Source organism: Lagopus muta, chromosome 4, assembly GCF_023343835.1.
Source record: "Lagopus muta isolate bLagMut1 chromosome 4, bLagMut1 primary, whole genome shotgun sequence".
Lineage (NCBI taxonomy): Eukaryota > Metazoa > Chordata > Aves > Galliformes > Phasianidae > Lagopus > Lagopus muta.
The window spans coordinates 24083714-24108225 of record NC_064436.1 but is presented as its reverse complement, the minus strand read 5'-3'; the positions used below and the strand labels follow the sequence as shown (position 1 = coordinate 24108225).

Genomic DNA, 24512 nt, shown 5'->3' with positions numbered 1-24512 from the left:
CCCATGGACCAAAGAATTTAAATAGCAAGCCTGTTTTGGGAAAACTGGGCAAAAAACCTCTTCCCAAGGTTTTAACCTTGAAAAGAACTGACCACACCTTTTGTTACACCTTATTAGATTACAATTAAATCTGTACAGTTTGTACAAAGCACACAGCTCAGAAGTTTGAAGCTGTATGGGAATTGCTAAATCACAGCCTGAACCAATGATTAAGCACCTGGTGAAGGGACACAGCCAGCACTGGGGGCACAGATGAAAGCAATTCACCTGAACAACTGCAAGGGTAAAATCTTCACCACCACCCCCCCCCCCCCCCCCCCCCCCCCAAGCCTCATTTAAGGGCTGGCTGGGAAAGAGCCCTACTTGGGGATTCCTTCTTTTGGAGTGTTTATTGAGCCCTGATTTTTAGAGAAGGTAAGTAAGCCTTTCTTTAACTGTGTTATGACTGTCCCCCTTTTTTGGATAATTTAGAACTGGTTGTCTGCTACCATCTTTCTCTGCAGAGGCTGCGTCTTTGTTAGCAGTTAGCATGGCCTAGTAGAAGTGGGTGTGTGCTGATAACAGAACATGAGCAGCATCCTTCAGAGCACCTCACTGTTTCATGCTAGTCTGATTCTGGGGCAGAATCGCCACTAGCTGCTAGAAGTCAGTTACCTAAGCAGTTTCAGGATATAGTTCTCTGTCCTCCAAGACTGTGTAGTTGTGTAAACTGAAGTACTATTTAGCAGTGATGAATTTGCTTCAAAAATGTACTCCTAAATTAAACTAGGTGACACTGACCTTATGACCAAGATGTTCAAGACTATTAAAAATTAAGAAAGCGTAACTTCCAAAGGCTTCTGAGTAGTTTTACAAGTGTTAGCCTTATCTGTTCTACAGATTATTAGGTTCTGCTCATAGCTAGTTCACTATGAAATGTTGTTCAGCATTAAGAAAATAAAAGAGACAATAAGATAGAGCATAGAGTTTAAAAGCGATTAAGACATGGTGCAAGGCTGACCAGCTGCTTCTTCAAGATTTCTCTAGGGAGACTGATGCTGAACATGGGAGCAAGAGCAAAACATCTGAATGGGGATAGGGACTCAAAAGCAAAATAAAATGGATAGTGGATAAGTAAAATGCTCAGTAATGTCAAGTGCTGAAGATTTTGAGTAAATTATTCATTTGTCAGGAAGGTGAAGACCAGAGAAAGAAAAATGTTCTGATGAAAGAATATAATTACAACAATATTTCATGAACATAAGTAATAAATAAGTTGTTACTTTCTGCTAAGTTTACAGCAGAAAAGATTACTATCCAATTAGGGCTACTAGGAGCAAAAACTTAAAAAGATTTAATATCCAGTTTGATGTATCTGTGAGGAGAAATATACACAAACATAAAAACCCATGTTGGTAGAAGCTAATGTTAAATCAGAGAAAGTTCAGGCCAGTGTTTCTCTGTTCCTAATCCTACTGGGTTACTAGCAGTCTAAAACCTGATTAAACAAAAAATACAAGTCCAAAGAAGTATATTTAGTCCCATATTTATAATGTCTTCATTTAAAAATTTTGTAACATTTCAATTTTTAAATTCATCAAATTTACTTCTTTTCATGGTGTGCATCTTTTTTACTCTTCAGTAACTTAAAAAAAAAAAAATGTTTTCACTTGCTTCTGCGTAAGTACGCTAATTCCCACTTTTTTTTTTCATTGGGAAAAAAAAATAGTGCTGGCAGCGAAAGTACTGGGTACAATACACAGATATTATTGAATTTGAATAATTTTGTTGTTTTGTAGAAGCAAGCTATTTTCTCTGTACTTGGAACAGAAAAGATCCCATAGGAGGGGGGGGGAGGACAGTATTCAACATTATTTTCCTCCAGAAAACGAACAAAAAGTTGTAATATCACAATTTTGTCTTGGAATGAAATGTTCCAAAATAATTCAATTTGGAAATGTCTATGTTTAGTTTTGCCCTAATAAATCGAAGTGTTTTATTTTCTTGAACTGAACCCAAACTCTATGTTTGAAGTCAGTTCAACATTAATCTGCATTGGACTATTGTGCCTCAAAGGAATTTGAGTAGTTCTCCCTAGTTCCCATGCTTTCATATGGGCTTTCATATGGATTTTTAGGAAACTTCCCCATTGCTCTGCAGCAGTTTGACACTGCACCATATGCCTTGATCGGAGAGGAGCTCATGATGCATAATGGCACATATACTTTTGCAAGCAGGAGCTGCTCTTTTTTTCCCCTTGAAAACTATTTGACAGGTTTCCCAACCAAGTTTCTCCAAAAGCAATGATGATGGAAAAGCCAGAAAGGGAGGAATTGGTTTGCAAGTCTACTGTTGAAAATGTTGTATATATGAAAAGTCATGGTATTTCAAGAGTTAAGAAATCAGGCTGCTTTCATGTCTGTAATAACTCCTCTTAGATGGGGAGGAAATTGGCCCCTACATATCTAGACAACATAGTAGAGAGGACTGCAATCTACAGAAGTCAAGAGGAAAAAATGTGATAATACAGCAGATGGGGAATGTGTTCCTATGGTGACTAGATACACTATATTTTCTGCTAAGATATACAAATGAAAAGCAACATGGACTGCAGTAATGGAAGGCAGCTCTAATTCTTATTAGGCTCATTTTATTCAGGCTGCTATTAATAGTGAAAACCAGCACTAAGATTTGAACGTACATTGTGTGCATAATAAGTAGTGCATTGTGATCACCATAAAGTTTCAAACAGAGACAAGAAAGCATAAGATATTAAAATATTTGAATTGTTTTAGCATTTTCCTTTTGGCACAAACAAAGTCAGCAGTAAAGACCAAAACTGTAGTACTCCAAATTACTTGCTCAAGCAGATGGGTATAGCTGGATGGAGTGAGACAGAAGAAAGGCTTGTTGTGAAGCTTTTCATTCTATTGCAGGCAGATGCCTTGTCAAATGAATGATGAGGTTGCAGAGGCAAGGTTTAAGATGTTAGTAAAAGAAAGAATTAAGGTCGACTGTAACATTATTTTTGTCCTTTGAGCATTACTGCTTTCCTTTCCCTTATGAAAAAAAAAAAAACCCTAAAAAGTGAAAAGCTTGTGTAAAAACATTTCTGCAGCCAGCTTTTTCAATCTTGTCAAATTATACCTTCTACAGAAGCATTTATTCTGAGGTTAAAAAAATTTTAAATGCATTTGAACTATATTATCTTGTTCTTGAAAAGAACTACATGTGAATATCTGCTTCTCAGGATTTATTTTAGAACAGAGGGACTTCTTCTGTCCTGGATGGGAAGTCTGTTTTCAGCTTTGGCATCACATACAACACAAGTTTCACAGAAACTGGTCAGCTAGTGCTTGCAGCTCTCTGCATATCATGTGACTAGTCTTGGCATTGTCTTAATGGCATTAGTAATGTTTTGATATATGATATGTGGCAATATACTTCCTATATAGTAGAAATAATAATGATGATATAATAAAGTGGAGAAAGATCTGTTTGGCAAGTGAAGCTAACTAAAATAATCTTACAAGCACTAAGAAGTCTCTGCAGAGTTATAGTGGAAACATGAATAAAATTAAGACACACTCAATGATATTTTCCTGGATGAGTCACCAAGAGTGTGTGTGAATAGTAAGGGACTATGATTATTGGGGAATATCCAACTATTCATTCTGCCATGTCCTAAGACAGTTCACTCAATGTAAATGAAAGGCATGTTTGCCTCTATGATGGCCAGTTTCTGGCTTGATTGCAGAAGGAGCTATAAATTATATTGAGTAATGCCAAATGTGTAGTTTTGTGATTGTTAATAGCACATGAGAGGAAAGAAGGGGAATGCAAGTCATTTAAATGAAGAAAAAAAAGAAAAAAAAAAACCTTATGTCTGATTTTTTTCAGTTAGGTATGAATGTAGTGAATCTACGTCTACTAGATGTAGTACACTCTTGAATTCTGCTTGAAAATGCAAATGGTTTTATACAACTGCCAAAGAAGGTTCCCATTACCTAGTTGGATTGAAAAAATGTCGCACTGCCTGTTGCGCAACTATTGCTTGCATTTATCCAAAGCCACCTCAGCTGTGCTTGCTGGGTAGTAAAGAAACTTGTCTGTAATTACAAAGGTGTTAATTTCAGCATTGCGTGTACTTTTTCTTTTTACTAGACTGGCATGAACATTTCACACTCTAGTGTGTGCTGTAATTGGAACAAACTGCAACACCTACTACTAAAAACTCAGTTCTTTGTAGCTGTTACTTGTCCCTTCCATTTAAAATTCCCTAGCCACACTTCTGCCTCCCAAGCTGCCTTTGAAGGCAGATTTATGTGTTTTAAGTACAATTCAAGCATATTGCAGACACAGCAGGAGATTGTAAACAATCAGAAACTGAACTGGAAGAGTCTTCAGCATCACTGTGGTAGGACTTGAAAAATACCTGCAACTTAACAGGGTATGTGTACGTTATAGAGGATACAGCATCACCAGCAAATGCCATTTAGCATCAGGTAAAATGCCTAATGATGTAACTATCTTATATGGATGCTCCCTGGGTACATGAATCATTGTTTCCCTGAAGACAGGGTTTAAATGGCTTCTAGAAGTCTTACTCACTTCAGTATCATCATCTTTATTCTCTTGTGAAGCTTCACAGGAGTTTATCTCAAGACTATGTAGGAAATCAAAAGAGTTATACTTTACTTTGATCTCAGATGGAGCAATCGCATGCGTATCTTTAATTTCCACTTGTTATTTCTGTATTTTTGCTTATTGGAAAAAATACTGAACTAATATAAGGCTCATTTGCCTTAGTTTCAAAATTAAATGTCAATTAAGTCAGGAAAAAATGCTATATTATCCTCAACTTTTCTGTGCAAAAAAAACTTCTGCTTTTGCATATGTCTAGAACTATGAGAATTGGCTCCTACAGGAAGAAAAATCTTGTCCTTACCATCAGGTGTTGAGTAGACAATGGTGTTTGAAAAGCAATAGTTTTAAAAGAATACAGAAATACTTGAATTTCAAAAAATGTCTCAAGAATACTGAGAACATAAAACACTGTCAACAGTCTGCTCCTTCTTCAATAATATGCAGTGATGTTCAGTAATAAGTAAAAGAAGCATACTTACTTTGGTTTTCTTTTTCACTTACTGGCTCTGGCACAAATTTTGCAGCAAAACTATGCAATTTTTTTAATACTACAAGATTGACTTTCTCTTTCTACTGAAAGAAGGATGTCTAGATGCCTTTGCATGTGTAAAGGAGCTGAAATCAAGTCTGTTACTTCTTAGGGAAGTGCTTTAATCACTACTAAGCACTAATCATGCAAATGATTTTTCTAAATTATTCTACTCTGTGAAAGTGGCTCTGCTTCGTGCTAAATTTCTTGCTGCCAAGTGTTTTAAGATTACACTCTCTATATTTAAGATGCCATACACCTGAAGGGACTTCCAGATGTCCTAAACTGCATTAGAAAGAGGCTCAGTTCAATTAAGGATATAATGCATGTGGACGTGAATACAGCAAAATGTAGGATGTGTAACAACATTCTTTTGGATATGGATACCAAATCTCTGCTTAAAATGCATGTTAGTTCTGAAGTTTTCTCATGACTTGTAAGGTCAGTGTTTGACAAACATCTATGACCGCTATTTTTTTAATTGGGAAATGCTGTTAAAGAAAGGCTGCTTTTTACTGAAGCAGCAGAGAGACCTTCATTCTGGACTTCAGGCAGCTGTTAAAGCCAAGATTAAAGACTTTTAATAAGAAAACTTCATCCAAGGTAGTTTCTATCTAAACTCGGACTTTCTTCAGTTGTACCTCTGTCTGATCAACAAGTTTCTCATACCCGTTCTAATTTCATTCCATAGAGTATGACCCTAATGTTGTTTGCACTTCCAAATATGTGAGCATATGAAATTTTCCCATCTAAAGACTCTGGGCTAAGGAACAGTATCACTGTAACATTAATGCTGCTACAATTGGATAAATCTGAAGAGATGAGCCCTTAATCTCATGTAGCCTGATGAAATAAAGGGTGTTAAACTCAACCTGATTTATTTTTTCCCCAAGAATCATACAAGAAATAGATGTGTGAAACTTCTGCTGGAGATTTCTAAAGTGAAACTGTGAAATACAATATTGAACTTTTTAAACAGGAATTTGCATAACTCGACTTGTTCTAGTTATCCTTTCAAATGCTTAGTTAACTCCAAATCCTTTTGGAAAGACTACAGAGAAGATCAAGAAATGTTGGCTCTACATGAAACCTTTCCAAATTGTTGTACCATTCCACTAAACAGAACATGCATGTTTATCTGGGGCTGTGAACTTCAGGAAGGATATTGTAAATGGCTGAGAATTTATAGTTTCCATAAAAGAGGAAAAACCTCATTTTTCAGTCTAGTTGTATCTGAAAGCTGAAACTTGCAGAAGATAAGTGACAGCCTGGTCATTTGCTTAAAAAAAAAAAAAATTAAAAAAAAAAATTAAATTGAATAGAAAAAATTGTCTCACTTAAAAAAACATTTTTCTATGTAAAGGATGCTAGTGAAAATACATAATTATTTCCCAATGGAAAAAATTGCTTTGCTGCTTACAAGTGACCTATATGATGATTCACGTGATAAATGTGGTAATATGCAGTAACTGGCAGCATTTTGGCTTTGATATATCTGCTCATATCTTACATTAGTTTTAATTTTTCCTCCTGATTAAAATTTGATTATGTCAAGTTCACAAAGAAGATAAAGCCAACAAAGGGCTTTGTTTTTCTTCTGTAAACTGATTTAGACCTCATAGGTTAAATCACGGAAAACCTATAAAGCCTCTTTAGAGAAAGCACACATACATTGCATGTTCCTGGATTTGCTGAGGTTGTTGGATGTGATCTATGCTCTGAAATGTGTGAATAAACTTCATACAGAGCATCGAAACAGTGGGATAAAAAGATTTTTAAAAACCATTTAGGCATCAGAAGCATGTATCTACAGAAGCATTTACTATTCTAGATGATGTAAAGAATGGATATTTGAGAAAAAGTTTTAAATACTCCAACAAGCTGACTATGTATTCTGCCTTTATTTTTACCACTGCACAGAACTTTGTAATGAAATTACAGACGTTTGCAGTATATGTGAACTAATTAAAAATAAATAATAGACAAAATCAGGAGAAATATTTAGTTACATGGGACTAAAAAATAGGGTGAATGTGAATGCTTTTTGGTATTAAATTACCCTCCTTCATCGTTTAAAAAACACCTGGATGGGTTCAAGAAGTGGAGCTGAGCAAAATATGAATTAATGAATAACACATTTCCATGATAGAATGTTTTTGACTACTATATAGACCTATAAATAAAACATGCTATGTGCATAGTTGGCACCCACCAATTGACTAATGTTAATGTAAGTAGACACAGATTTTTAGTCTTTTTATATAAAATGTGACTAGTTTCTGCTTTCTATGCTATGTTAATGAATGCCAGGGTGGCTATAGGCTGTATTTTAACTTTTTGTTTACTTCATCAGGCTCATGCTGAGAGAGCAGTAAGTGTCATTCCCATAGCACAGGGCTTACCACACGTACTTAAAAGGTCCATACTTACACAATTAATCACATTTTAAAAATGATTTGCGTTCCCACATTGAACACAATAGGCCTTTGTTATATTTAAGAGTTCATGCACAAAAGAAATGCACTAGCTGTTAAAATACTATAATCACATAGCACTGGCTACAATAACTTGCTGAGTTTTAATATGTCTGGGCTGCAACAGGCTCTTGATTATCTAAGATGCTGGAAGATAATTGTCCAATGAAAAGAGAATAGGAAATTTAGCAGCTCTTTCAGTGGATAAGTAAATAGAATGGAAGTCTCAGCTGAGAGATTATTGAGAAGAAAATTAACGGTTGTCAGTAGAGGAACTGGAACTATCCCAAATAGTTTGGTATTGGTAGCAAAAACAAAATTCCACCTACAATACTATTACAGAACAATGTTTAAAAAGTAAGAAGACTGAATTAAGTTGCACAGTAGGTTACGTATGTCTATAACAAATACACAGTAAAAGTATACCTATGCTTTTTTTGGGTAGGTGTTTAAGAGTGGATCTGGGAAAGAGAATCTGAAGGAATTTCTGGCTTGGCTAATATTTTACTGAAGATATCAAGCTGGAAAGATGCAGGCTAAACTCTTCTCAGGCTGGGGAGAAAAAGGATCATCACCACCTCTCTACTTGAAAAGGTGGAAAGGAAGAAGGAAGCAATAGGGATTTTTCAAATGCAGTGAAAGAGACATAAAGGAGATAATGAGCAGCATAATACAAATAGCAACTGGTAATGCAGTATTCTGCACCTGACTGCCTTTGCTTAGAGTAGCAATAAGCAAAAAAAAAAAAGTTTCCAGCAAAACATCAACTCTCTTAGTAGGCAAGTCTGGGTAAAGTTTGTGTTAGAATAAATCAGCAAAAAAGACTGGTGAGATGGAGACTCTTAAGTAAAATCCTGCCACACATTTTAGGAAATAACTTCTTGAAGACTCAACAAACAGTTCAACTATAGATGACAACAAGAAGATAGTCTCATTTGCATATGAATGGAAAGGAGCATTTTCACTTCTAAGCTACCATGCAAATTCTATCCATAAGCGAAATCTTATGCTAATTCAGTGTATGAAGAGCAAAATGGATGACAATGAAGCAAAGCAATTTATTATGTTTACATAATGCCTAGGGAAAAAAAAATGAATAGCAATGATCCCAGGTTGATGAGGCTTTTCAACAGCAGCTAGTTTTTCTTGCAGATAAAAAATACTTCAGTGTTTCCTGAAACCTGTTCTAATAGCATTAGGCAACCTCTGATATTAGGTGAGAACAGGGGGAAAGTTGTGTTTAGCTTATGAGAGAAGATGAAATAAGCTAAAAGTGAGGAAACTAAATGAAATATTACAAAGATGCACAATACATGAAGTAGTGTTTCGGTTTAGGTGTTTTTGTTGTTGTTTTTGAGATATTAAGGACCACATCCAATAATAGCTTAAGGTGCCTGGCCTCTGAAGTGGAATCCTGAACCCAGCTTGAGCTATGTGATATGCTTGGAGAATAAGCTTCTTCTGAGAACAGGGGTGAGTCCTACCTCTCACGTGGCTTTATGTTAAGTGGTTAAGTCTATGTTGGACTTTTGCTGCTCAGAAGAATGTCTTGCAAAAACAGAGAGGCTTTAACTTTAACGTGTTTTATCCTATTGCTACTTAATGTTAAGCAAGGGAACAGATATTGGAAGTGATCTTCAGTGCATGTAATTCAGTGGACACTTCCTTGTAAGCCCATTGTTGCTTTATCTCAGATCTATTAACTTTACGTCATTTTGCTCATAATCAAATAAGGTGAGGACATTAATTCCAGTGGAGGGGAATGGATTTGCCTACCTTGCATTAAGTCTCATAGTGAGAAAACTCTCAATACATTGTAAAGTGTCTGCGTCTTTTCAACCTCATAAACCTGGGTGGTCTTCATTTTGAGAACCTATCTTTTATACTGAAAATAGCTATCAACATTATGAATATCCTGTGGTTCCAACCATCCTATGTGGAGAGCCATCCACTCTGTTCGTGGCTAGCATGTGCTCCCAAAATGCCTGCTCAACCAAAGCCCCTTAAGAAGCTTTGATCTGGATGCTTCTTCCCCTTGTCAGACCAGCATGATTCACAGCATGCTGTATTTGCTGCCAAGGGCTTGTTACAACCAGGCAGGATGGTAGTGGGTGACTTGGCACTGTCAGGTTAGGGCGGTGCTTGTGCTGATACTGCAAGGCATTGCTGGGACTCTGAAGTACAGCCAATGCACTGCTAAACCCAAGAAATACTGGGGCAGTCAGAATGCATGTTCCTAAGCTGTCCCCGCAGAGCAGTTGCTTTCTTCATGAAGTGGCAAGCAAGCAGATGCATGTATTTGGAATCCAGTAGAAGAAAACATGGATGGAATTTGGTTTTGGCTGGTTTTCTCTCTTTGTGCTAGTGAGAGGTAATACTGAGCTGCAAAGCAATATTCTTTGAAAGGTTCCAGTGAATTTACTACAAGAGCACACTCTGAATGATTATGAGAACTTTGGGATTCATTGCAATACTGTTCACAGTGACCCCTTCCATTATTTTATGGAACGTATGGGCCTGGCTGTCAATTTTAATAGGGAAGACAACTTTGTTTAACACAGAAATGTATCTTTAATAGCCAAACCTGTAGCAGTGAGCATTCTGAGAAAGTCTCCATCAGAGACATTTGTGCAAATGCATTTGAATTAATTTAAAATCCTGGAAAGGATTGAATGTCAAGCAAAATTTTAGATTTGTAAACTATCCATGTGTCCATGGATTATAAGAGTTTCTGACATAATACTGCAAACAGATTTCGCCTGTACCTATGAAGAGGGATATTTTTACTATATTATACTGATTAAAGAATGGGATTAAGAGGTAGGTTTTAGAGAATTCAATTCTCAGCTCAGCTGCTCATTTATTATGCATCCACATAAGTCTCAACCACATTAGAAAGTCTTGGCTCCCTCCACACATGCAGCATGGTCCCCTAGTAGCACTCTGAAAAGCCTGAGCTCCAGGTACAGCCCAGCAGGCAAACATGCAGCTCTCTGCAGCTGAGCTGGGAACCACCCATACTCCATCCAGGATTCTGTAGTCAGCGGGGGATATACTGCTCGTGGAGTTGCAAGAAGCTTCTGTAGAGTCAAGTCCTAAGAGGTTTTGGTTGGTTTTTATTTGTTTTTTAATTTAGTGTGGGATGGGTCAAGCCCTCAATAATGCAGGGGGTAATACTGGACTGATAAAGACCATTACCCAGAATTCACACTCAGTTTATTGATGGTGGTGAATCCTGCACAGAGTAGTAAACACAAGGGCTAGTCTGCTCTTTAGGTTCCCCAGCAGCTGCATCAAATAGGCCATCAAATTAGTTTTTTTTTTTTTTTTTTTTTTTCTCCCCATAATTTTATGATGATTACTTCCTGGAAGGCATTATCTTCAATGGGATCTACATCAACTATTTTAGATGGGTTTCCATATTTGTTACTTACTGTTCACAAAACTATTTCACTTAACAGCGGGCCATCAGTATGATTTATTAACAGTCCAATAATGTAGGATCAGTATTTTAGCTTGCTTTGTTTGTTGTATGTTTGGTTTCTTTATTACACTTTGGAAATGCTGCAATAAAGAAAGCATCCTGGTGCTTTTTCTATTTGTTTTATTAAACCCCTTTGCTGCAGGGTATTTGACTGTTGTCATGTAGGTTCCCTTTTAATATACCAGCTGTACTTCATGCTTATTCATTTCCTCTGTCCTTAAATGTTCCTCAATAAACTAAGCAATCTATTTATTAGAAGTAACATAGAATGCAAAATCTGTACTCTTTCTTCAGTGCACCAGAAGCTGGTACACCTATACTTTTTGATGACAAAATTACAAGTTTTTATCAATACTGAAAATGTGGTTTTCAAAATATTGACATATTCTCTGTTATAGATGTAAATATTGCAGCTAAATTGTCATTATGGAGCAAAGAGAGAGTAAGTGTTTTGGGACACTTCCATGGACTGTTCTTTCTGTATTTTCAGACTTGCATGCATTAATTATCAAATATAGTTGCTACAAGGATAGACATTTGCAAAATAACTTTCAGCAAGCATTGATAAAGTAAGCTTTTACTCAAATTTGTTTTCTAGCTGATAGTAGCATTGACTGTATGCAACTTAGATCAATATCACTTGCAATAAAACCTCACCATCCTGAAAGGAATGCAAAATTCCTGTGATATGAACAAATGTGGCTTTTCTATTCTTAGGAAGTACATACATATTTCATATGATATTTCACACAAATGCTACAATTATGAGTAAAATACACACAAAATTAAGGGAATAATTGTCATTATACTGTTTTGTTAATATCTGAGGCTCATTTTATGAAAAGTTTGAGCTATAGGCCACAGTAATATTCACCTGAGCTCATATTTCTCCTGCTGAACCGTCCTTATGTCTTACCTTGCAGGCCTATATGGCACCTTTTGACTTTCTCCAAATGCATCCACATCAGTGCTAAAAAGATTCTATTTATTCTAAAAGTACTTGAAACCCCATTAAAGGCAGGTCAAACACAAGCCACAGGCAGCTTCTGTGAGGCATGGCTTGTCTTGAGCTATTATTTGCCAGTACCTGGTAGCAATAGGATGAGTGTTTCCAAATTTTTTCTGCCATCTGCCAAAGTCACCCTAAGCACTGGACAAAGTAGACCTCAAAGCCAGCTTCTGGATTGCAGTTGCATCCAGAACTCTGAAGATCTTCAACCAAGCCAGGACTGTATTTTTTTCTGAAGCTGCCAGCTTTTACGTAATGCAGGGTGAGAAGATCAGAAAATATATTTTTCTCATAACTATGTCAGGAATAAATACATGAAGCAATTTCTAACAGAAGACAGACTACTGGAGTTGTCTGTAGCAAGGGTACCATTTCTGAGTTACCCCCTCAAAAGAATCGAATGGAAAAGGCTGGTGAGCTAAACATGAGTGAGCATCTGTCTCCAGCCATCTTTCTCTTCTCCCCCAGGATAACAGAGGAGAAACAGAAAACAGAAAAGTTTGTCAAAAGACAGTAGAAATCCCATTTCAGTTGGCACCCTGTTTCCAAGCAGCTTCTGAGGAAAACAGCTGCCAGACTTTTCAGTAGTCCAGCTTCTGGATTCACTTTCAAGTGAGTTCCCAAGTGAATGTGGCTTTTCATAGATGCTTAGAGGGAAGATGCCATGAGACCGCATAGACACAGAACAGGTGAATATGTCTGCTCACATTTGTACCAGTTGTGAGAATGACTGTGGTGAAGGTAACTGATTAAGTTCTAGGAACTCTCCATTAAATATGGAGTGTAAGTCTGGTCTTTGAAGTGCAGACATAATCTCATTATATTTTCAAATGGATAGATTTTATATATTACACCCTAATGTCCAAACTCAGTGACACCTTCACCAATTTGGGTCCCAGGTTGGGTCTATCTCAGAAAATATTGTCTTACAATGTTGCTGTGCATGTCTAAATTTAAAATATAAACTTCAGCTAGAATCATCTGCATTACTAGATAGCATAAAATAAAAACAAATTAAAGTTCTATTGTCATACTCTATCCATTCTGATATACTATGAATGGAAAATAACACTCAAATATGCAAACTGATAGCATACATGTTTTCTGCTTTCTTCCACAATAGTAATTCTTTAAAAAGGAAAAAAAAAAAGACTGGAAGGAGCCATGTCCCTGTTTCACAGCAGTATCAGAAGTATCTCTATCACACCTAAGGAAATTTTTTCCAAGTGGTTCTTGGACAAGTCTTCCTTTTTCCATACGGAGTCCATTACGTTTGCTTCTATTGCTGGTGGAGTTTTTTCTTCTGTCTCCAAAATATGTGAGTATGTATGAGTACTTTAACTGAAAAAAAAAAAAAAATTTCTCAAACATTTTCTGGACATTCTCATTCATGCTTTGTCCTTCCTGATTGTTTTTACGGTCACCACGCCCCTTCTTCTCAGACATTCTTTGTTTATAAGTCAACAGGACAATAGTTTTGTTGGGTTTTTTTTTTATGTCTACACATTTTAGATATTTTCATATACAGCCTAAGATCCACTGACTTTCCATGCAGAGATGCTATATTTTTTCTCTTCATGCAGTTGTGTGATGGATTTATTCTCATTCCAGTGTAGTTTGTCATAGTGTACTTTGTGAATTACACACTATCTACTCTAGAACGCCTCCACAGCATGTTAAGATCACCCCAAATACTAAATTATACTCTCCAATTTATTTAATAGCCCATAAGAAATAAGTTGTGGACTCCAAAGACTTTCAGCCATGGTAGCCCTCAGTAACTCACTCATAGCTCGCTCACCTGGCAAGTTTCAATTCCTCCATGTTTTATCATCTTACTTCTGAGAATGCTATTTTAAATCACATCAAAAACTTTTCTATAGTCAAACCATAGAATACCTACTACTCCATCCTATGTACGAGGCTATTAGCAGGAGAAATACGATTAATATTTCCTGACATGATTTATTCTTGACAAATCCTTATGAATTGTTTCTTATCACCCTGTACTTTTATTTCTGTTCGCAGATGTTATTTATTCTGGTATTTTCAGGAAATGGAAGCCGGGTTGAACACTCTGTAAGTCCGTAAAGCCTGCTTTTTTATAATTCTGTTTGCCACCAGCCAGTATTCAAAAATGTTACACTTTTCCTTCCATAAGTTCTCAAATACAATAACAAAGTAATATCTGAATTACTACATTATAGATTTTAGAATTTATTACAGTTTGATATCTGGAAGGAAGTCATTTTTGTGATAAAATGAAGAGTCTTTTTACTCACACTTTCTGGAATTATACAAAACTTTTGTGCTATTTGAAAATATGAAAACAAGAAAAACGGAAGCAAATATGATTTTACCATAAATTCAACCATGTTCCCATTTTCAAAATATTCTTCTTTTGTTCTTTTTAATATGTCTGTTACCACTGCCTTTCATGATCTCTGTATACAATATTTTAAGTATAAATTTATTTTTCATATGCTTTATTGTGCATTTATAGAATGCCTACCATGCACAGCAACTTTCATTTCCTATACATCCCTATAGAGGTTAAGTTTGGGATGGTTCAGGCTGACAACATGTTATGGACTACGAAGATAGTTTCCCCAAAATAGCTGAAGAGTGAGTACAGTAACTTCTCTTCCCCGATGCTGTTTTTTCTGGTCATGAGAAATGGAACCCAGACTCCTGAGAAGCTGTGTGGGCTTATCTGGAGCATCTACATTAGCAGTGGAGTGCAGGGATGGTACTTGTATTGTGAATCTGCCTTGTGTCTTGGTTGCCTTTTGGAGCATTTTGGTTTGTGTTCAAGTGCTCCAGCACCATGTTCAAATCAGTTTCTGTTCTGGGGGAATCTGAATTAAGTCCTGTTGCTGAGCTTTACTGATGTGCAGTCATAGACAAGGACTCAAGCATGAGTGAACCCAGGACCAGTTCAGGAAGAGCTGAAGTGGATACGCAGTTGTGGAACTGTAACTTGTCAGTGAGATCCAACCCTAGCCTCCTCTCCTCACATTGCGCCGGCCAGCTGTGTAGATGTTCCCTTGCATACCTGCTCCCTCCTCTTTAGGTGTTCTTCTGCCCTGCTTAGGAATTACCCAGTATTTTGGGGGAGAACGCTCATGTAAAATAAACAACTTGATATGAAGTCTCCATCTTCCTTAGATGAATTATTTACAATTTTGCTTTATTTCAACAGCTTTTTAAGCTCCTCTTCATTATCCTTTTTTTTTTTTTTTTTTTTTTTTTTCTCCAGAATACTACTTCTTTGTGGAAAGCCAAAATCAAAGAAAGCACTTTCTATGTCTGACTGTGGGATCTGAAAATAATGTCTCCTAATGATGTTTTTCATTCCTGGAGAAAGGAATTTCATCATCTCAGGCAGGCTGCTAGGAAAGACCAAGCTCCATTCTACTGAAGAAAACACCAAGGACAGAGGATGTTCAGTTGCTAAGAAACTGAGAGCAGCTTTGAGAGGTAAGGTGATCTTTCCAGCATTTTGGATCCAGTTCTTCAGGAGTCTTAAATACAAGAAGACTTTAAATGTTCAGTTTTGTGCCAATGGGGATAACTGAAAATGAGAATGATATCTGTACTACAATCAGTTTTTTGGTCATCGCTGGTGAAAGTGATGGTAATGATGAAGTGAAGGTAATGATGGTGACTCTGATGAAAAAAAGCATTTTGTAGCTGAGAATTTGCTCTATGAAATAATGTTTTTGTGCTCTTTGTATCTGTTGCAGTTCCTGTGGAAATAAACAGGAGATATTACTTTCGGAGCGACCAATGTGGTATAGTTCTTATTTAAAATAACTGCTCTTCAATTGTTTTTAGCTAGAAGCATGCAGTGATGATCAATGTGTTACTTTGCCAATCATTTAATAAACATTCTCAACGTAATCTTAAATGAATAAATGACTACTGAAATGGCTAGAGCAAATGTCATCAATCAATCTCATATACCCAATATGTAAGCTGTTTCATTGGAGTAAAACATATGGTTGTAGTTTAAAAAGAAAATCCTTTGTAAAACTTCTTACAATGTTGCTTAAATAGAAGCTAATCTTTGACATAATCCAATATGAAGAGAGTGAGACAGATTTGTTTCCTTCCTATTCAGTTATAGAGTCTAGCTTTGAAAGAGTCTTTCCCAAATGTCTCGTAAGTCATAGTGAAGTCCTTTTGTTTAAAACAAAAACAAAAAACAAAACAAAACAAAAACAAAAAAAAAAAGGAAAAATTAACATTTAACAGTTGGGTTGCACAGATGGTGTGGTTAAAATTTATTGCCTAGGAAGACTCTCCATATTATCCTCTATCTGCAGTATTGGGGATCTAAGGAAATCAGTTATCGCTCAGTGTAAGGAGTGACATAAATTTCTGTAATCTTAGCTGCTGTAACAGCAGGAAGGCTGGCATCAAGACTTTCCACATGCTTCCTGCTGGAATAGGCATGAGAATGGAAAGAGTGTGTGAGAGTCTTTGTTCTCTCTCCAAAAGTTCTTGTCACTAGAGCAGGTTGGGTGAGCTACAGCATAAAGGTCATGACACTTACTGCCAGAGTAAATGCTCTTTGTGAAGCAAAACTGTGGTTGACTTTTCCAGGAAGACCCCTACTCCTGTTCTCATGCAAGAGTTCTTCACGTTAAGTGGAAGTGTAATCTTTTTTTTTCTCAGTTATGGGCCAACAAATAACTGAACTCACTTCTACCCTCAAACTTCATAGCACAGTGGAGTGAAATACAATAAGTAACTTTAGATGAAAGCATTTTCTTTAAGAGTGAAAGGAGAGCAAAATTAGACTCAAAACACATTTTAAAAAGCATGAAAACTGCAGTCGTGATATATGATGTGCTCTAAAAATGACCAATATTTCTATATGCTGTACTGAAAGATATGCAGCAAAGTTGATACAGAAATTGTCTTTACTATCAAGGGGAATGCCTTTTGTTATACAATCTTGTAAACTGGTCCATGCTTTCTCTTTAGACTACTATTTTTATTTTTAAGAAGAGAGCGTAATATACACCTGGGTATCTTCCCATCTATACATATATCCTATAATGATAATCTAAACAGCTGATAGACTGAAGTAGTTTAGAAAAAACTGCAGTTATAAGAACAAAACATAATAATGAATATATAATTTCGGCATTTTTCTGAAAAGTTTCAGGTAAAATATTTTCACTAAGAATTCTTATGGGGTCCTCCTGCTCCAAGTTCTGATCTTGCTGTGGATATGTTGAATAACATTGTGAATTACTAACAAATAGAAAGGTGTCACCAGTTTTAATTCTGCAAGACTTACTGCTGTAGTGAAACAAATCGCAAAGCTGATTAGACTGAAGCAATCCTAAACAATAAATAAGGTTATTTTAAAATGTTTAGGATTCAAATCTTAATCATCATCACAGATCAAAATGCATTAATTTCTCTTTGGAAGTATTTTGGTTCCTAAATCAATTGAAGTAGGATAGACAAATCTCTAGATAGTTCAAGTAACACTGAACAAAATCAGTCAACATTACTTTTAAATGCCTTTTATTTTTCAATCTGGCAGTAGCTATCTAGAGAATAATTCCATTCTCCCCACCAGCAAACAAGAAGAAAAAAAGTAACACTTATTTGAAATAAATTAGATATCATTTGGATATTTGGATAGTGGTATACTCACGTCAGCCTGCTCTAGTTCAATATGAACACATGCAAATGTCCTGAGCACCTGAGCTTCTTTGGTAAACTTTAGGAAGCTTGGGGAATGGTGATTAATGTCCAATCAAAGTTGTTGCAAAGGAAAAAACAAAAATGCACAGGCTGTACTCAGAGCCTTCTGGCATCCCCCAGGTTGAAAATGCCATCGCAATTGTTGCTTTCCTAAGTGAAGAAACTTCTCAGGAGTGTTCAGGAACAGGGCTATCTGCCACAGCTAATAACTCACACAGTATCTACCCCTCCAGAACCATAATGCTCTGGCCCCAGCCGCATGCCTGCTCTGCATGACAGAGCAGCTGATGGATGGGAAGAACAAGCAGAAATGGTAATGAGTCCTGGGATTCAGAGGGACACTACCCACCTTATGTGTTGGAAGAATTTATGAAGATAACATGACATACTAATATATTTTTACAGCCCAAACAAGATATTTTATGCCAGCTGTGGGATCCACACATAGTTCATCAATATAACTTCCAGGACCTTTCCCCTTTTTCCCCAGTGCTTGTACATAGTGTTATTATCAAAGCAGGTAAGGGTAAGTTGCTAAATAGAAAACTCATGAACAAGAAAAGAAACTCCTTTTGCTTCTTTTCTGATTTTTTTAGTGGCATTTTTAATAAAAATAGAGAAGGAGCAATAAGTTTTCTACATAATGCATCTCCCTTGCAGTTAAAAACCTCTATAATTTTTCTCCTCGGGCACTGATGGATGTAAAAAATTCTATACAGTGGCATCACTGCATCATCAGAACTGGGTTGTTTTTGCTAAAAAGCAGTGTAGCTGACCAAGTTGGAAATGTTATCTGCAAAACTCTAACAGTGACATGAACTCTTTGTCAATCATCTTTAACCACAGATGCTATAAAACAGCCAATTTTTTTGAGCTATATTAAATTTAAGGTTTTTGATTTATTTAATGTGAATGAATAAGCTTTCTTCAAATAATTGCTGAAATAATAATTTCATTCTACACTAGAAAGGCAAAAATCTCTAGACAATTAAGTACATTATGAGTAAACTGATCTTGTTATCAGGATCTTATCTAACACATAAGAAGGGGAAGCTATCATTATGTGACAGAAAGGAATTCCAAAATTCAGAACAGTCATCCAGACAGTGACCTCACAATCCAATTCACAATATGGGTTTCCTCCAAAACCATGTGAGCGCCAACCTTAGAGCCTTCCTAACTTCTTCTCACCTGCTCATTGATTGCATCACACCCCTCAAAGATCCAAAGTCTAGCATTTATTTTTGGTGTATTTTTCCTTCTCTCTCTTTCTCTCTTTCTCTCTCTCTTTTTTTTTTTTTTTTTTCTTGTAGAAAAGAGGTATTAATGGAAAGGGAAAAAAAAATGTTGTGTTCAACATTTGAAATGAACATTTGAAAAAATGTTTCAGGTGAGTGATTGTAAATGTAAAAGCTAGCTTTGTTTGAGTTAGACAGATAGAACCCAAGGTTTTAAATGAAGGAAATGAGTAATTCGGCATGACCAGGAAAATGGATACTTTGATACATACCTAATATTGTTTTATGGTGCTTTATAACGCATAATCAAATTCCACAACAGTAAATGTGGATTAAGTCAATGGTGAAAACAGATTGTTAATGAAAATATAATAGGTTTATGCTCATTTCCCAGGAGACTAGTCCTTCACTGTACAACAGCTTATAAATTTATAGTGATCTAAAGTGAAATTACATTTCTTGGAAATTTCAAAGCCAACAATGGTATTCAGCCCCAGATTTAGAGGAAACCATTAGTCTTGGTCTGTCATGTGCATCAAGGTTTAGAAGGCAGTACACTGTTACATCACTGAACCTCTGCCAAATATCCCAAAAGGAAAGCAGAAGAGCCATACATCTGGATTGCAACTTTGCCAGCTACACTGTCATGTCTGTGGCCTCAGCAGATATGGTAAAACGTGCGCACTGAATACCTTCACTAGTAATGCAGAGGTGAGAATGTGATGGCAGAATTATGCCGAGGCCCCTACAAATTTCTTCTGGGAAGAATTTCAATAGTAACTGACCATGACCATGACCCCAATCCCACATAAAGGCTTTACCGGTGCTCAGGAGTGAGGCTACACTTTTCTTAGTGTAGGACTGGAGTCCAAATACAAATTGAAATTTGCTCTGTCTTCCTATGTATCCCGTATGTTTGAACCATATTGTCAGCATCTGTTTAGATGAATCTAGTGAGTCAGGAATTTTCCAATGAAACTGTGTTTTACTAGAAAGATGGCAGTGTATCAAAACTGAATTTCTGTGGCACTGTGACAAATTTTGTAGAAAAGTTTTCAGGTCCTTTGCAGCTTTCAGTGAAAGAAAGAACCTGCAGCCCTGAATATCTATTTTGAGTCATCACCCCACCTAATACTCATTTGTATGTAAAGATGTATCTACTGTAAACTGGCCTGTCATAAATCTTTTATTCTGTGGATATGTTCTGCTTTTCAGTCTTGAAATTTTATGTGATTGAAGAAGAGTTTGGCTATTTGTTTTTGCTTTCTGGACATCTGGTACCCTGAAAAAAAAAGAAAAAAAAACTAGCTCAACTGGGCTGTTGAACATCTGGATAATGTGAGCGAATGACCACTCTATATAGTGAACCCATGTTTTCATCAAGGTTTCCCCATAGAAATTTGGAATCTCCACTTTCCCAAAGCAACATCTAGTAACCATGCATGAATGAGCTGCCTTGGTATCTCCATGTGTCACCATTTTAAGCTACATGACTCTTGACAGATCAGAGCAACTGCAGTTGGGTGGGTTGAGAAATCCATGAGTGTATGTACACTCCTGGATGTGAAACGGTTATTTCAGGCTATCTTATCTATCCCACAGTTGTGTGAATGCTTCCAGAACGCATGACCTGAGGTGCAAATTCCAGGAAACCATATGGGAAATACCTGCTGTGACCACCACCATGAGGCACATCTGTAGATCATCCCAACCATGCTACAGCTCTCCCCTATTCACACCTTATCAAGTATATTAAGTTAACCTTGCTATGCTTATGTCAATAAATACATTCAAACTTCGTGTATTTCCTTGATGTGACAAATGTTTCCAACAGGAAAATATTTTTCAGCTCATTATGTCTCTGTCCTTGATGTCAACAACACTGTCAAAAGCAGCACTCTACAAATTGATTAAAATATACATCATAAGAAAAATAAAGATTTCCTTCTATAGTAAACAACTCAGAAATATAATATAAATCCTTGCAAAATCTTCTCATTCCTCACAGGTCTTGATGTGGATCCTTCTGGATAATGCCTAGTTCAACGTAAGCTTATGGAAAAAATATCTCCTGAAAAGGATCATGGGTTTGGTATAGTCTTTTTGTGTCTGCTGATCCACAGACAAATGCAGTTCAGCTTGTGCAGGTGCATTATGATCGTATTTTTCTGAACTAATTTCTAGAGGGATTTGACTCCATGCTCCCATGAGGATATCAGCAGCATCCCTGCACTTACTAGGCCAAAAACCAAATTTCTTAGTGCATTAGGCAAGAGAAGATAGATCTGATAGCAATTTGTATTTTCATTCAATAATTTTTATGATCATGCCACTTCTCAATTGCAGTGAGAGCAGTGATTTTACATGTGTGTGTGCATGTGTATGCATGCATGTACGTGAAGATATTTTAAGCTTTTTCTACACTAACAGTGACAAAAAGCAAACATTATGAAGAGGATACAGGAGGATAATAAGAGTCAGCCAAAATCAGTTCATAACTGTACGAAAAACCAACAAATCTCTTGCTGTGATGAACAACTTTTAGCTTAGATATGGAGTATTGCCAAGAATAGATTGATTGACCTTATTTATTAAATAACAGCAATGAAAAACACTGGAGAATGCAGAAGAATGGCAAGGTTTGTGCATGATATGGATTCACAGTCACAATAAGCAGTGATGAAGTACAGTCAAATGTTTCTTGGAGTGTTTGTTAGAGTCAAACACAGGAGAGAGATTCTGAGAAACACCTAGATTACAAATAGAATATTTTCAAGATAATATTTTCAAGATCTCCAACTGAAGACTTTGACTCTGGTCAAATCCAATTGGGCTTTGCCTTTAACCTTGGGGTGAAAGAGAGTTATGGGAACCTGTATTATCACCTTCAGTGGAAGCATCAGTGGTTCTGATGATTTTCTCATGTTTCTTTCACCCTAAACGATGAATACAATTTTTAGAACCTTTGGGACACCAGTGTAAAGTTGGATTGTATGAATCTGTTTTTTTTGTGGGCACTTGGTTGCTGCAGTCACGTAACACATTTTCTGTGTGTGTTTGTTTTTTAAGAACAAGGACTTCTGCGGAAATATCACAAAATAGGTGTATTTCAAAGGGAATGGTCAATCATGTATTTTCAATTTACCAAAAATTAATAACTGTCTATTCAATGAATAAAGAAAACCGTGTTTTATCCCATTTATACTTCTAGGTTTTAGCTTATCAAGGGGAAAATGATTAAAAAATATATTTCTATCAAAATTGAATACAAATTCTTTTTCCACATTTCAGTGACAGAAATAAATAAGTTTTCTGAAAAGTCAAATCTGATACAAGAAATATTTTTATTAGATTATATTTTTTATTTTAAAAAATGACTGATTTTAGTCACTGTTACCCTTCCATCACACTCAGGCTATTGGATTCGTTTCGTTCCAGTTGTTGCTCCTGACATATCGTGAATTTAGCCTATCATGAACAAAGTCTTAAGATCCCTTCAGGATGATATAAATGATCCCAACCAATATATTTTTGGTCTTGAGGAATTCATAGCCTTCTCTAGCAACTACAAATACTTTGATAACAGTAGTTCTTTAAATTGTCTGAGGATCTGTATGAGAATTGCTAGGTCATGGTCTGAACCAATGACTGAGCACCTGGTGACACAGCCAGTTCTGGGAGCACAGGTGAAAGCAATTTGTGGAACCTGGATCCACCCCTCCCTAAACCCCATTTAAGGGCTGACTGCCACAAGAGAAGGTTTTCTACCTGGTTATCTCTCTTTTTGAAGTATCTGGTGAGTTCTGTTCCTTAAAGTGGGTAAGCAATTCTTTCTTTCTTTAACTGTGTTGTAACCATTGCCTTTTTTGGGGTAATTTAGAATTGGTTATCTGCCATTGCCTTTCCCAACAGGATCATGAAACCAACAAAAGCTTTTTTTTTTTTTCTTTTTTTTTTTCTTTTTTTTTTCTCCTAAATACTGAAGATACTATGTTAACATTTTCTGATTGGAGGGATATCACAGGGTGACTTGAGTAAAAGAGTCCCTAACAATGAAAATTCAAGAGTAAGGCAATGTTCCGAACTCTTCATGTCAAGAATAATGTGGTTGCTGCGGAAGTGCCTACAAAAGGACACAACTCTAAAATCTGTGGGTAAAGGAGTATTGCTTAGCAGAAGTGTAGAGGGCTTCACTGTAAAAGAGTGGCTGATCTGGAAGGGCATCAGGAAACCCCGAGGTCCAGTTAAAAAAAAAAAAAAAAAAAAAAAAAAAAGTGCTGAATTGTATTAAAAATGAAGTTCATAAAGAAAATACTTATACAATTTCAAAATGATAGAAAAGTTTCTGGTAAAGATTCAACAGAGATGTTATTTATGGAGGGTTTTTTCCTAAAGTTATGGAACTAGAAGCCAACATTGTGCCAGCCCTGATTATATCTTTTTAACAAATAAACATTAGCATGATTTTATGTACTCTATACAGAAAGAGGTGATTGATCAGACTTGATAATAACAGGATTCTAACAGCTTACATGTGCAGCAATGATAGGCGTCAAAAGGAAAACTTGTAAGCATACGTTTACCCATGTTTTTGAATTGAAGTGTTGTGCACATATATCTAGCAGTTCTATTCTATGGTGAAAAAGGTACATTTGTTTAAATGTGAATATCCGCTTTGAAATAAAATTAAAGACACTGACAAGGATATGAGAATAAACCACTCTTAATGAGTGATGAGGCTTAGTTTCCTTGCTAGGAAGCCATATGAATGAGGCACCTCATGTTTATAAACCCTCCTGTAAGCCCTATGTGCAATCTGAACCCAGCAGCTCTCCAACCATTCCTTTCTGCTGCATCTAACCAGGCAGCCTCTTTGTGAGGATGAGTGTGAGAGCTGTGGGTGCAGTAAGACACAGTAACAAGAGCAAAAAAGATGATGCTGGCACTTGTAACAAGTGCTGATTCCTTGTTCGTAACTTGTCCAAATAAATCCACACTGATACATTCAAATGCCTTGAACTCAGCCAAGGTATTTCGGCTTGTAGAGGCATTCTGCCTATACTCATGCCATTTTATAGTAGTTCTCGATTATTTTCACTTGCTAATTTTCAGAGAACAGGTAAAGATTTCCAAAAGATAAAAATAGACATCAGCTATTTAGCATGAAATGTGTGTATTGAAAGTGACAGACTCCATCTAAAAACCCTGGGAATGAAGAATGTCAAACTTTATCTGGCACTCAACCACAATCGCCTGTTTAGAGAAGTGGTCTCAGGGATTTCTAACCACAGTTTCAGGCATGGGATTTGACACAAATCTCTTTGTAGTACATAAATCACAAATTCATTCCTTCAAATACCAAAGTCAATTTTGAAATCTTATGTTTACAGTGGATCATCAGTATTCATCAGTACTATCATGTTTA

At 36.4% G+C, this 24512-nt stretch overlaps 1 long non-coding RNA gene across 3 annotated transcripts; it reads left to right on the top strand.

Moving 5' to 3' along the window:
• The first annotated feature begins 326 nt into the window (after window positions 1-326).
• Window positions 327-16133, top strand: LOC125692110 (uncharacterized). 3 transcript variants are annotated; one of them, XR_007376471.1, is made up of 6 exons: window positions 327-414; window positions 12591-12811; window positions 13246-13440; window positions 14151-14201; window positions 15382-15602; window positions 15869-16133. It is a non-coding gene; the product is annotated as an uncharacterized LOC125692110 (long non-coding RNA). The 3 variants fall into 3 exon arrangements; XR_007376470.1 differs by having other exon boundaries at window positions 12591-12734; window positions 15382-16133; XR_007376469.1 differs by having other exon boundaries at window positions 15382-16133.
• Window positions 16134-24512: the final 8379 nt, after the last annotated feature.